Genomic DNA, 13,571 nt, shown 5'->3' on the forward strand with positions numbered 1-13,571 from the left:
GAAATATGGTAGGTAACACGTTTGCACAAGCATCTGTGATACGTCATCGTAGGTCCTGCAAAGTTGGTGGAGGGGTCGCATACACCTGCTGTTTGATGTGACCTCACAGAAAGAAGTCCAATGGGGTCAGGTCAGTCAGGTCAGGTGAGCGTGGAGGCCACTCTACACAGCCACCATACCCAATGACTTGTAGGAAGGTCTCCATGAGGCATCGCTTCACGTCCGCAGCCTTGTGAGTTTTACACGTTCTAATCATAGCATCATGGGCGAATACGAGCTGGTGAGGTTATGCACAGCGCCGACATCTCCAGCGCCATCCTCATACGCACCCATAATCTCGCGCCTGCACATTTAGCTCACCGGCGCGGGCTAGGGGAGCTATGTTTTCTGCTCTGGCCGCGATATGGCAGAGCGAACTGCGCCTGCGCGAGCAGACCTAACTGCACAGGCGCAAGATTCGAAAATGCGACGAGGATGATGATGGAGGGCGTTATTCCGTCAATCAAGGAAGGAGAACGGCGATCAGCGACAGGAGGGGGATAAAGGAGCAGAAAATGAGCCCGCCCATCTGGCCAACCAAGGTATTTAGCATACCTAACGGCAAAGTTTTATAAAGTTATTTTTGGGGTCAGGAAGGGAAGACAGGGCCAAGGTGCACCTTCATAGAATGCAGCCCAGGAGCTGCAGAAGGTGATTCTATTAGTTTAATAGGTAAAAATCTGGTGACAGGTTCCCTTTAAAATGATACCCTCCATTCTGGAAGCTGAAGAGGGGTCCTCCTCTCTTTCGGTTGGGACCCTGGAACAAGTGTCCAAGTTCTTTTAAAGAAGTAGGCAGTAGGCCATAGTCCATCTCTCGCATATAGCACAAAATGAAGCACAGTCCTTAAACATTTAACAATAAGCCAAAAGTCCCAAGGGCTCGCACGTTGCAGTTCTTCCTTGAAAATTGGGCAAAGTCTCAAACAATGGACTTGGCATGTAACTTCAGGTCATCTGTTTCCTCTCTTCCCCTTCCTCTCAACAACAGTGTACATGTCCTGGACCTGAGGAGAATGACAGGTTTCCACCCTTTCCTCCAACAGCATTGACCCTGGAGGCTGGACAAAGTCCATGGGTTCATAGTTCAGACTGGACCATGCAGAGCCCATGTCAGTGGCTGGTTGAGTCCATGGGGGCAATAGGGACAGAGTCCATGCGCTAGATAATGTAAAGTCTATGCAAAGGCCAAACTACACACTCACAGCCCACAGCCCCTAAATCCAGCAAGGGGTGTGCAAATATGACGCCCTGGTCTATCAGGTCGTCACAGGGTATTGTGCAATCTGCCCTTCTGCACAGTATCCACCCTCCTTGGTTACGGGTCCTGGTTCTTTGGTATTGCTAACAGCTTAGCCAATCAAAATCCTAGGAACACTTTGCACTTTACCCACCAGACACACCATTGGGGTTCTTGAAGGGAATAGGGCCGCCCACATGGGGTGTTGTGAGGGGAAAGTAAAGGGAGTTGAGCTGAAGTTGAGCAAGGGAGAGGAGTGTGAAGCGGTGACTCTCTGAGAGGGAGAGGTCACCGGCTGGGAGCAGGGCTCCTGTAGTACTAAGTGGCAGACGTTGGTCTGGGCCTGGTAGGAGCTGGAACCCTGGTCGCAGGGGATAGTGTCAAGGGGCACGGACAGCCGAGGAGGGCAGCCAGCAGCCTTGAGCTATCACCGGGCAGGGGCCAGGGCACGATGGGGTACGTGGACCCCAGGCCGGAAAGTAGCTTCATGCGTTCCGGTTATTTTACCCGACAGAGGTGAAGACTTCAAGATTCATCCCCAACCCGCTCCAAAATCGGGGTACTAGCTCACCGATGGGATAGGACTTTCCCAATACAGTCCAAAGAAATCCTACATGTGAACCCTGAGAGCAAGCTCACTTCGTTAGCCATACGGGTGAGGGGGACCCGAAGAGTTTTATACCCAAGGGTCCAATAGAGACAGAGGTGCCAAGGACAGGGCCACAGGCTAACAGCAACACCAAGGGCACGGACCCAAGCGTGCTCCCTACAACCTGCAGTAGTGCTCAGAATTCTGGTTTACAAGCTGTCGGTGTTGTTATTTCCTGGACTGAGTACCCTGAAAATCCCTGTTCTTATTCCCCCACGGCACCCGAGCACCAACCATCCAACGGGCCCCGGGACACAAACCCCCTACCCACGGAGGGGCTAAACATCAGGCTGCCACACTATCGTCACCGGGCTCCCCAACGGCAGCGGTAGTCCCTCACATTACCACACATCGTGGGTGGCATCACAAACTTTCCATCCTCCCTGTAAATAATTCCCCCTTTATTCTGAGTGGCCGTGCGACCCCCGGGTCCGGAGACCCCTCGAGCCACTGCGGATTCGGATCCGAGCAGCCCGGCTGCTGGCAAGAGGGTGGAACACAAACAGTGTGCAAAACAAATTGGGGAGGGGGAACACAAATATCGTTGGCCGTAACTTATACTGCTGCCACTCTCACAGAATATGCCACTATGCTCCATCTTCTCCTGCATGCTCACCAGCAATGGCGCCGTTCTGTTCTGTTGCAGGTGTTTTCCTGCCCTGCTACGCCTCTTTCAGGGCGAAACCTCTTCTAACTCAGCTGCCCGTCTCTTCACAGCCTCCCACATTCTCCATCACCTTGCTGAGACTGGTGGGGTCTCTCCTTCCGCCGTGCCTTTTGGGGGCTGGCACTCCATTGCTGCCCACGATGGGCAGGGTCTTCTTTTAGATCTGATTCATTGTTTACCATCATAGTGTCTATGCCCGGCACCAACTTTGACTGCGAAAGGGTCGCAGTTTTCACTGTTGATCGAGACTTCCACGTTTCATGCTGGTTTTCCTAAAGCAAGGCTTGATCCTGCCGACTACGCCAAAGTATAGTGGTGCGTGTGGCATTAGTCGTAAGTGAGGGATTGATTCTTGTGGCCCCAACACACTACATGAAAGATGTGGTCATTACTTTATCATTACAATTGATGTTAATTGCATAAAAGTAGTCTTGCCGCTAGTTTATTTGCTGCTGATTGCTTATACACATGGTCTTGGTTATTCCATTTGCACTGGCACACTCTAGCGAACATACTGCTATTTTGCACTTGACACACTTTTGCTGGCAATATTGCTGCCACTGTATCTTCTGCGTCAATCATAAGCATTGGCTGTTTGGATAAAATTCATTGAATAGAAATTGCATTTATATAGGTAACCAAGTATGTTGTTTGTATAGATATTAAAGTACTTTACATTACTAAGGTTATTTTGCTATTAATGAACTAATGAATATTATTTAATCCTATGCTGTTGTGCACATAATTAAGGACAATAGAAATATCACATATACAACTTTTGTTTTTCAAGCCACGTAGGTGAACATAGAACATATATCTCAATAATATTGTAGTTTTACATTTATTTGACCCTTTAGCGATGTTTCTCCCAATATAGCATTCTGCTATTACAGTACTCAGTCATGGACCACCATATACTCCTATTGAAGTGTCTATGATCCTCTGTTTTAAATTTTTTGTCAAGTTTCTGTAAAAATGTTAATAAAGTTTACTCTTATATTACATTGTGTTTTTCTGGGTATTTGGGTTTCTGATCTGGAGACCTTGCATTGGTCTGATTGAACCCGGATATCTATACAGATAGGCTTTGGTTATCTTATGTTGTGGTTGAGCGTTGGCTTGCCAGGGCCAGTTGTTGCTTCACTCAGGAAAGGATGCCACCACTCCATTAGAAACACAAGGTCTTTACTGAACATATGGCTGATGATAACTCTATACACACGAAAGTGGCCACGCTGCTTCTCGGACGTTTCATATGCATTATAGAGAAACTCCAGACATATTCCTGTAGCGTGTTTAATCTCATATGTCCTTACACTTCCACATAGGTCTAAGCAATTCACCAAAACCCAGCTCAACCCGACAATACAATCATCTAGAATCGCTCCATCCTCTGAGGCTCTGCGTCATATTTCTCTCCTGTAGAGTTTGTGCCAATATGGCTGGACCAAGCTAATCGCAACCTGACGCTTACGGGTCTGCCGCTTAGAACTCCCTATTCGACTAGCATACTCTTTCTTCTAGGTCCATCCCTTCTTGAGCTATAAGCCATTAAGGGCCGTACTGCTGAGCATCTCCCTTAGGGATCAGTCTCTCAGTCACTCACTTAGTGGATTCAGACCCAACTCCAATCACTTTGTATCTGGTCTGTTTCTGACACAGGCTGGGCCCTAACTGACGTTCCCACAAAAACCCTCTCTCTATCTATGCACTAGCTCCTCCTCTATAGGCTATTTCTAACTGTCAACTGTCCGTTGCCAGGCAGATTTAACCTTTCACCTCCATTCCTATGACACTTATAATACCTTATTAAGCATCCTACATTATATACTACATAACATTACACCCTATACCAGTGATGGGCAGCCAGGGCACGCAGAGCCCTTTCTGCCAGCACACACGCTGTCGCTTCAGGCATCCGCTTTGAACTGCTGCCGCGATCGCACTAGCAGTTCAAAGTTGTGTTGGAGCGCGGGAGACATTTCTCCTCACTCTGACACTCTTCCTCTCCTAGGTCACAGGTCTGTGGCCTAGGAGACATCGGGAGCGTCAGTAAGCGGCGCCGGCATAATGACGTTTGTGCCCGCGCAGGAACTGAGGGCCCAGCGGCGCGCAGCAGTGGAGCAGACACCTGTGCTGGAAGGTGAGTATGACTTTTTTATTTGTTTTTTTAACCTGTGGCTGTATCGAGGGGGGGAATGCCCGCATCGGGGAAAACATGCCAGGGGGGTAAAAAAGGGCCAGCGTGGGGGAAACATGCCAAGGGGGTAAGTGCCAGTGGGGGGAAAACATGCCAGGGGGGGAAGTGCCAGTGTGGAGAAAAACATGCCATGGGGGGAAGTGCCAGCGTGGGGCAAAACATGCCAGGGGTGGGAAGTGCCAGCGTGGAGGAAAACATGCTGGGGGGAAAGTGCCAGCGTGGGGCAAAACATGCCAGAGGTGGGAAGTTCCAGCGTGGGGGAAAACATGCAAAGGGGAAAGTGCCAGCGTGGGGCAAAACATGCCAGGGGGGGAAGTGCCAGCGTGGGGCAAAACAAGTGCCAGCATGGTGGAAAACATGCCAGGGGATAAAGTGCCAGCATGGTGGAAAACATGCCAGGGGGGAAAGTGTCAGTGTGGGGGAAAACATGCCAGGGGGGGGAATGCCTGCATGGGGCAAAATATGCCAGGGGAGAAAGTGCCAGCATGGGGGAAAACATGGCGGGGGTAGGAATGCTAGCATGGGAGAAAACATGGCGGGGGTAGGAATGCTAGCATGGGGGAAAACATGCCTGGGGGGGAAAGTGCCAGCATGGGGAAAACATGCCGGGGGGGGGGGGCGGATGCCAGCATGGGGGAAAACATGCCAGGATGGGGAAAGTGCCAGCATGGGGGAAAACATGCCAGGATGGTGGTACATGCCAGCATTGTGGAAAACATACCAGGATGGGGAAGCTGCCAGGATGTGGTGCATGCCAAGATGAGGTACGTGCCAGGATTAGGTGCATGCCAGAATGAGGTACATGCCAGGATGGGGAAACTGCCAGGATATGGTACATGCCAGGATGGGGAAACTGCCAGGATATGGTACATGCCAGGATGGGGAAACTGCCAGGATGAGGTACATGCCAGGATGGGGAAACTGCCAGGATGAGATGCATGCCAGGATGAGGTGCAAGCCAGGATGGGGAAACTGCCAGGATGAGATGCATGCCAGGATGAGGTGCATGCTAGGATGGGGAAACTGCCAGGATGAGGTGCATGCCAGGATGAGGTGCATGCCAGGATGGGGAAAGTGCCAGGATGGGGAAACTGCCAAGATGAGGTGCATGCCAGGATGGGGAAACTGCCAGGATGGGGAGACTGCCAAGATGAGGTGCATGCCAGAATGGGGAAACTGCCAGGATGAGGTACATGCCAGAATGAGGTACATGCCAGGAGGCGGTACCTGCCACAATGGAGTAAGATATCAGGATGGTGAAGATATCAGGATGAAGGAACATGACAGGATGGGGGAACATGCCAGGATGGGGGTACAGTTACCACGATGGGGGGACATTTACCAGGATGAGGTACATTTACCAGGATGAAGTACATGCCAGGATGGCGTACATTTACTAGGATGGGTACATTTACTAGGATGGGGGAATGTGGCGCCCCAGGACCTGGTCGCCACAACAGCATTGCCCCTCCAAAGGGTTAATGCTGAGCCTGGAGGTAATTGGGAGGTCTATTGGCCAGTAAGTTTAACATCCAACGCAGTTCTCCCTCAGACCAGCAGGGGGAGCTCTGAACCTGGAGTTCCAGGGAGCATTCCTTAAGTCTGGCCTGAGGGAGGAGTTAGTGTTCAGTCTGTAGAGAGAAGTGATAGGAAGCAGACGCAGAGTAGTGCTGTCCTGTGGAACTGGGGCCTAGAGCTGGAGCAGCTTGGCCCAGAGAGGCAGGAGGAGCAGAGAGGCAAAGAAGAGACTCGGACATCGGAGTCTGTGGCCACCAGGGCCTAAAATACTCCCTGGTAGCCAAATCCGAAGGGCAGGAGAGCTGCAAGCACCTGGCCCATAAACAGCCCAAAGGTACAGCTGCATCATCAGGGCCCGGTGTGGACTCCAGCAGAGAAGCACCAGAGCGGGCCTGTGCAGCCTACCACAGAGGGAAAGGGACGTACCACCGGTCCCAGCAGCAAGAGGGCCATTGCTAAATCCAGAGAGCAGGGTTCTATCACAGAAAGGGAAAAGAACAGGAGTAGGCCTCATACTCATCTGGCCAAAACGACAGCTCAGTTACTTCCAGGCCGGCCGGAGCCCTCTACCACCTGTAACGGTCTCCCAGGACTAACCGTTTGTGAAGTAAAAGAGGAGAAGGTAAAGAGACTGTTGTTTGTGCCTGTTTCTTTCATGCCTGTCGGCCCTGCACCGTGTTTTCCACACAACACCATAGACTCTCACGAGCACCAACAGTGTCCCCGGGGCACCGCTCCACCTGTGGGGAGCAGTACCACCATTGCTGCCATATTATCACCCCGGAGGCCTCACACAGCAGCGGCGGCTTATTAGCCGCATACCACAGGTGGCGTCACGAACACAAACCCCAAGTCACCAGCCATATTTAACTGACACCCACCAGGGCCACGGAGTCGGGCCCAGCCACCACTGACTACCCCCGGACTAGTCCGGCCCGGCACCGTGTGTGCCATAGCCCTGGGGTGGGCGAGTCAATTTTGGCGTCACGAACAGGATTTCGTGCCCGGTCCCACCGGGTACTGTGCGCCTGCAGGAACTGTGCCTAAAAGACTGTGTTGCTGTTTGAAAACTGCCGCCGCCATTAGCCTCGCTGAGCGCAGGAAGAAGGGGGGTGTGCCCGAACAAGAGCGCGAAGGGAGCGCGCCATCAGAGCAGAGCGCCGTTAACCCCGCGCTACCCGGAAGAAATTTTGAGAAGTGAACGGAGCCTGGTGAGATTCACTAAGGGGGAGGAAGATGTCCGACACAGAGGGAGAGCAGGTGGCTGTTGTAGCTCAAGAAGCAGCAGCACCGGCCGATGTAATCCCAGTCGCCGTCGCCCCAGCCCCCGCTGTAGCGCCGGTAATGCCGATCACAATGCCGTACATCCCGGGAGCGGAATGGCTGCCGCAGTACTCCGGGGAGTCACATACCCTGAGCGACTTCAGAGAAAGGCTGCACAGCTTGTTCATAGTGTATCCGCTGAGTGAGAGCCAGAAGGTGGCATATTAATGGGGCAGCTAGCCGGCGCAGCCCAGCGTGAAGTGAAGTCCTGGCCTGATACAGATAAAGGGACAGCAACCCAGATACTGGCCAAGTTAAAGAGTACTTTTGACACCCGCACCGCAGCAGAAATAAAGATGAGATTCTTTGGGTGCAAACAACGGGCCACAGACAGCATAAGGGACTATGCCTTAAACTTGCAGGAGGCCCTGAGAGCAATTAAACAGGTGGACCCAGAGAGTGTACGTGAAGAAGACAAACTCCTAACTGAGCAGTTCATAGAGGGGCTCCTGTCAGATGCCCACAGGACCCAGCTGCGTATCATGGTCCTGCAGAACCCTGCTCTGGACTTTGCAAAGTTTAAGGACCAGGCCATCCGGGTACTGAGAGAATCTATGTGTCGCCCTGGGCAAGCCAGGGGACACAGGTCACACACCACCACACCCTACATCCCAGGTAGGAACACCTAAGCTAACCAAAAATCCTTGTTGCCTTCCTCCAGAGACTGATGATTCACACCAGGGGGTGGGCCAGGCGGTTGGCTCCGCCCACCGAGGAGTTCACAGCTCTGGAGGCAGGAAGTACCAGGCAGATTAGCCCAGGCAGGGCTTGAGTGAGGAGCAGATAAGCTAAGTGAAAGTGAAGGAAGTTAAGTGGTAAAGGAGGAAAGCAAGAGTGGTGACAGAACAGAAAGAGTGTGCAAAAGCCTGAAGTAGTCCAGCTGTGTGCAGGACAGGTCAGCAAGGTCAGCAACGGCGGTGACTGTCTGAAGGGGGACCGTTTGGAAGTTCCTGGAAGGACCCCGTAGGCTGTGTGCCCGGTGGTCTGGAGCAGTGTTCCGAAGGACAGTCAGCACCAGGGCAGGGGCCTCTCGGACCCCGGCAAGGCTTGGAGTCGCCACAATTTGCCGAATCCGTCAGTGAAGGGGACGTAGATCCCCCAACAACCAAGTCCCGATTGAAGGCAACAGCCCAGCCAGTGTAAGAGAGACACCGCCACCGCCAAGGCACCAGTTTCTTAGGGCCAGCGCCTGCGGGCAAAGAGTAGAGCTCCTCCGGTCCAGCTTGAAGTCGGGGAGCGGGTTACCGGTGGGGACCCATCGCAACCAACAAGTACACCAAGGTGCTACGAAAAGGGACATCACCGTCACCTACCGGGAGAGCAAGTGCAGCCGTCCGTGGGACCGTCTTACCAGCCGTTTGGTTCACCGTAAAAACTGTGTCAACGTCTCAGGCTGAGTGAGTACCACAGTGCCGCAAGGCACAGCGCTGCCCCCGCGTCCCTGCGCCTACCAGGCCCTGCACCCCCCAAGCCATCACCGGGCCCCGGGATCACCAACCCCTACCCACGGAGGGGCAACACAACACCTGGCTGCTCCGCATCACCATCCCCGGGATCCCCATCCAGAGCAGCGGTGGTGCAATCACCACAACCGTGGGTGGCGTCACAGACAATAAACAATCCCCACACCCAACAAACCCCTTTCACTCACGGGCGAGGAGTGCCGCTCGAGAAACCCCCGGGATCCGGCCCACAGCTCGAGCCACCACTGAGCAGCAGCCGCCGGACCCGAGCAGAAGGGGTGAGCGTAGTGTGCTGACACCCTCCTCCCCGCCCGCGACATCTACACCGAATGACCCAGTACCCCTCCGGCCTCTTGCTATCACGTACCCTGGGTTGGTGCCTGCAACACGAGCCACTGCAGGGGCTGAGGCGCAGTCCCTGGATAAGGATCCCGCTGCAGAGCTCAGACAGCAGGTCCAGGAGCTGACCAAGACTGTAGCTGCCCTTGCCAAGACCGTGCAGTCTCTACAAGTGACCCCATCGCCTGCAAGAATCGAGTTGGCCTCCAGCCCAGATGACGTCCCATGGATGCGACAGAGGAGGATTCCGCCGACCCGAGGAAAAGATACAGACCGGTATGATTCAACGGGACAGCCGATCTGCCGCCGCTGCAGCCAGGCGGGCCATATTGCAAGACACTGTCCTTTAAATGGGCCGAGCCTGGGGCCAGGAGCCAACCCCCAGGTGTAAGGAAGCCCGGCTCAACCCCCAGCCGCAGCAAGTATGTGGGAGGACGATCGGTCCTTCCTATTGTGCTGGATGGGATCCCGTTGAATGCCCTCCTGGATACGGGGTCCCAGGTAACAACCATCCCTTATAAATTGTACAAAAGATATTAGGCTGATTCAGACATTGACCATGGCCCAGATGATGATTTAACAATTGTGGCCAGTAATGGTCAGCCCTTGCCTCAAATTGGGTATAAGGAAGTAACCATTAAAGTGGGGCGGGTAGAATTGCCATGTCAGGGGATGATAATTGTAGATATTGATCGCAAAGAATCTAACCCACTGCTAACCATTGGTACAAATGTGATGGAAAATTGTCTTGCCGAAGTGATAGTTTTGTTGCAGCAGGCGTCTGAAACTGCCAGCTCCGGGCAGCAGCGTGCCCTACAGAGGGAGATCAGAGCCCTGATGAGGAGGCAGCAGGTAGAGCTTGCCGGAGGAGAAATTGGCAGTGTAAGGGTAAGTGACCCTCTCCCCATTGCAATTCCCCCCAAAAGTGAAATGTTGATATGGTGTCGGGCAGCAATAGGCCTCAAGGGTCAAGATTACCAGGCCCTGGTGGAACCTGTGTATTCAGAAAGTAGGCCTGGTGTCCTGATAGCCAGAGGGGTAGCAGACGTCCGCAAGGGAAGAGTGCCCGTCCGCGTCCTGAATTGTGGGGAGGAGGAAGCCAAATTGCCCCGGTACGCCACTGTAGCAAAGCTGTACACTGTCAGTAACAATACCATCAAAGCAGTGGAACCCTTGATCCCATCCGACCAGGCGGAAGACAATGGCTCCAAGGGACAGTTGGAAGACTGGTGCCAAAAATTACATGTGGGCACCGACATCACCCCCTCACACCAAAAGCATGGGGTTTACCGGGTGGTACAGGAGTACGAGCGGGTCTTCAGCAAACACCCCCTAGATTTTTGGCAGGTAAAAGGGGTTAAACATCAAATCCCCACGGGTGATCATCATCCCATTAAAGAGAGATACCGCCCTGTACCCCCAGCACAGTATCAGCGTGCCAAAGAAATGTTACGACAAATGAAGGAGGCTGGGGTTATCAGAGATAGTTGTAGCCCCTGGGCAGCTCCACTAGTGCTCGTAAAGAAAAAAGATGGTACAATGAGAATGTGCGTAGATTACAGACAAATTAACCGCATTACACATAAAGATGCTTATCCACTACCCAGAATAGAGGAGTCACTAACAGCCTTAAAGTCAGCTAACTATTTCTCCACCTTGGATCTCACCAGTGGGTATTGGCAGGTTCCCGTGGCAGAGGCGGACAAGGAGAAGACTGCATTCACGACACCAATGGGCCTCTGCGAGTTTAACTGTATGCCATTCGGGCTCTGCAACGCCCCAGGGACATTCCAAAGTTTGATGGAGTGCTGCTTGGGCCATCACAACTTTGAAACCGTGCTGTTGTACCTGGATGACGTCATAGTCTACTCCAAGACTTATGAAGACCACCTGAGGCACCTAGCAGAAGTGTTCGAGTCCCTGTCGGAGTATGGCCTGAAGATAAAGCCGTCCAAATTTCACCTCTTGAAGCCAAAGGTACAGTACTTGGGTCATGTGGTCAGCGCAGAAGGTGTGGCACCTGATCCAGAGAAAGTCACAGTAATCAAAGACTGGCCGAGACCCACCACGGTAAAGGAGGTGCGGCAGTTCCTTGGGCTGGTGGGCTACTACTGAAGGTTCATTGATGGTTTCACCAAGATAGCAGCGCCTCTTCAAGATCTCCTGGTGGGCCAGCCAAAGAAGGCAAAGCCCTCCATTTGAATGGAACAGCCAAATAGAAACGTCTTTTGTCCGGCTGAAAGGGGCTCTCACGGGAGAAGAAATTCTGGCCTACCCTGACTACAGCCAGCCGTTTGTACTGTACACAGACGCCAGCAACGTGGGCCTGGGAGCAGTTCTGTCCCAGGTGCAGGGAGGCAGAGAGAAGGTGATAGCTTACGCCAGCAGGAAGCTTCGTCCCACAGAAAGGAATCCAGAAAACTACAGTTCCTTCAAGCTGGAGTTCCTCGCTATTGTTTGAGCAGTGACTGAACGGTTCAAGCACTATCTGGCGTCGGCCAAGTTCACCATCTTCACGGACAACAATCCGTTGACACATCTGGCAACAGCCAAGCTAGGTGCGTTGGAGCAGCGATGGATGGCCTGGCTGTCTAACTTTGACTTTACCATCAAGTACCGGGCTGGCAAGAAGAATAACAATGCTGATGCGCTGTCCAGAATGCCTCACTTACCCGAGTCTGGAGAAGACCTGGATGAACTCGAAGAGATAGAGTTACCGGCTTTCCATCACCAAGGTGTTTCCCAGTGTGAGCATGCTGTAGGAGAGAAGCGCTCGAGCCAGCACGAGGTCTCGGTCAACCCATTACTCCACCATAATTGGGAAGAGACACAGAACGGTGACCCGGCCGTGCGATTGGTCAAAGAAAAGCTAGCACAAGCTGAGACCCATCTTGGCCCAGATGCTCCAGAAGAAGCCCAGCAGCTGTGGAAGGAGAGGGGACGACTGTTCACCTACCAAGGCAAGCTATGCAAGAGATATGTCAACTGGCGAACGAATGAACTCGTCTGGCAGATAGTCGTCCCACAGAGGGATGCTCCAATGGTCCTAGTAGCTTACCATGATAAAGCAGGACACTTCGGGTGGAAGAAGTTGGAGACCCTACTCCGTGATCGGTTCTACTGGGTGCACATGAGAAAGACAGTCAAGAAGTGGTGCCGAGACTGTGGTCCGTGTAACCTGAGGCGGAAAGATGGTGCCAGCCAGAGGTCTCCCCTACAGCCAATTGTCACGAAGCAGCCCATAGAGTTGGTGGCCCTGGACCACGTGAAGTTAACACCGAGCCAGTCAGGCTATGTTTACGCCCTCACCATTGTGGACCATTACTCTCGTTTCCTGGTAGTAGTGCCTGTGAAAGACCAGACAGCCAGAACAGCAGCTAGAGCGTTTCAGGCATACTTTTGTCGACCTCACGGTTACCCTGAAAGGGTACTGACTGATCGAGGTCCTGCATTCGAGGCAGAGGTGTTCCAAGAGTTCTGTAACCTGTACGGTTGTAAGAAAATCAGAACAACACTATACCACCCCCAAACCAATGGATTGTGCGAGAAGATGAACCATGTGGTTATTGACATGCTCAAGACTCTACCGCTGGAAGAAAGAAACCAATGGCCAGAGAAGTTACCAGATCTGGTAGACCTGTATAACCATATCCCAGTAAATTCGACCAACTGCAGCCCTGCTTACCTGATGCGAGCAAGACCTGGCAAGTTACCTGTAGACTTGGAGATGGGAACTGTGTCACCTGAAGCAGTTCAAGAGATAGAAGATTGGGATACAGAGCGACAACAGTAGTACCACAGAGTTCAGGAATGCGTAGAAAGGAGCCTGTCCCAAGCAAGAACGAGACAGGAACAGAACTACAATCAAACGGCCCCAGCAACTCCCTTAGCACCTGGAGAACAGGTCCTCAAGAAAAAGCGGAGGGCGCATAAATTAGATGATCAGTGGGAGAATGAACCCTACACCATTATTCCCTCCAACTTTGACAATAGTAAGGTATGCCTCATAAGCAAGGATGAAGGCAAGACCTATCAAACAGTTTTTAGAGACCGCCTGAAAGCGTGCCCTGAGCGGTGCAAAATCCAAAAAGAAGAAATACAAGAAAGTCCCCAAATTCAAGAAAAGGAGGAAGA

The sequence above is a fragment of the Anomaloglossus baeobatrachus genome, chromosome 1 (assembly GCF_048569485.1).
Source record: "Anomaloglossus baeobatrachus isolate aAnoBae1 chromosome 1, aAnoBae1.hap1, whole genome shotgun sequence".
Classification (NCBI taxonomy): Eukaryota; Metazoa; Chordata; class Amphibia; order Anura; family Aromobatidae; genus Anomaloglossus; species Anomaloglossus baeobatrachus.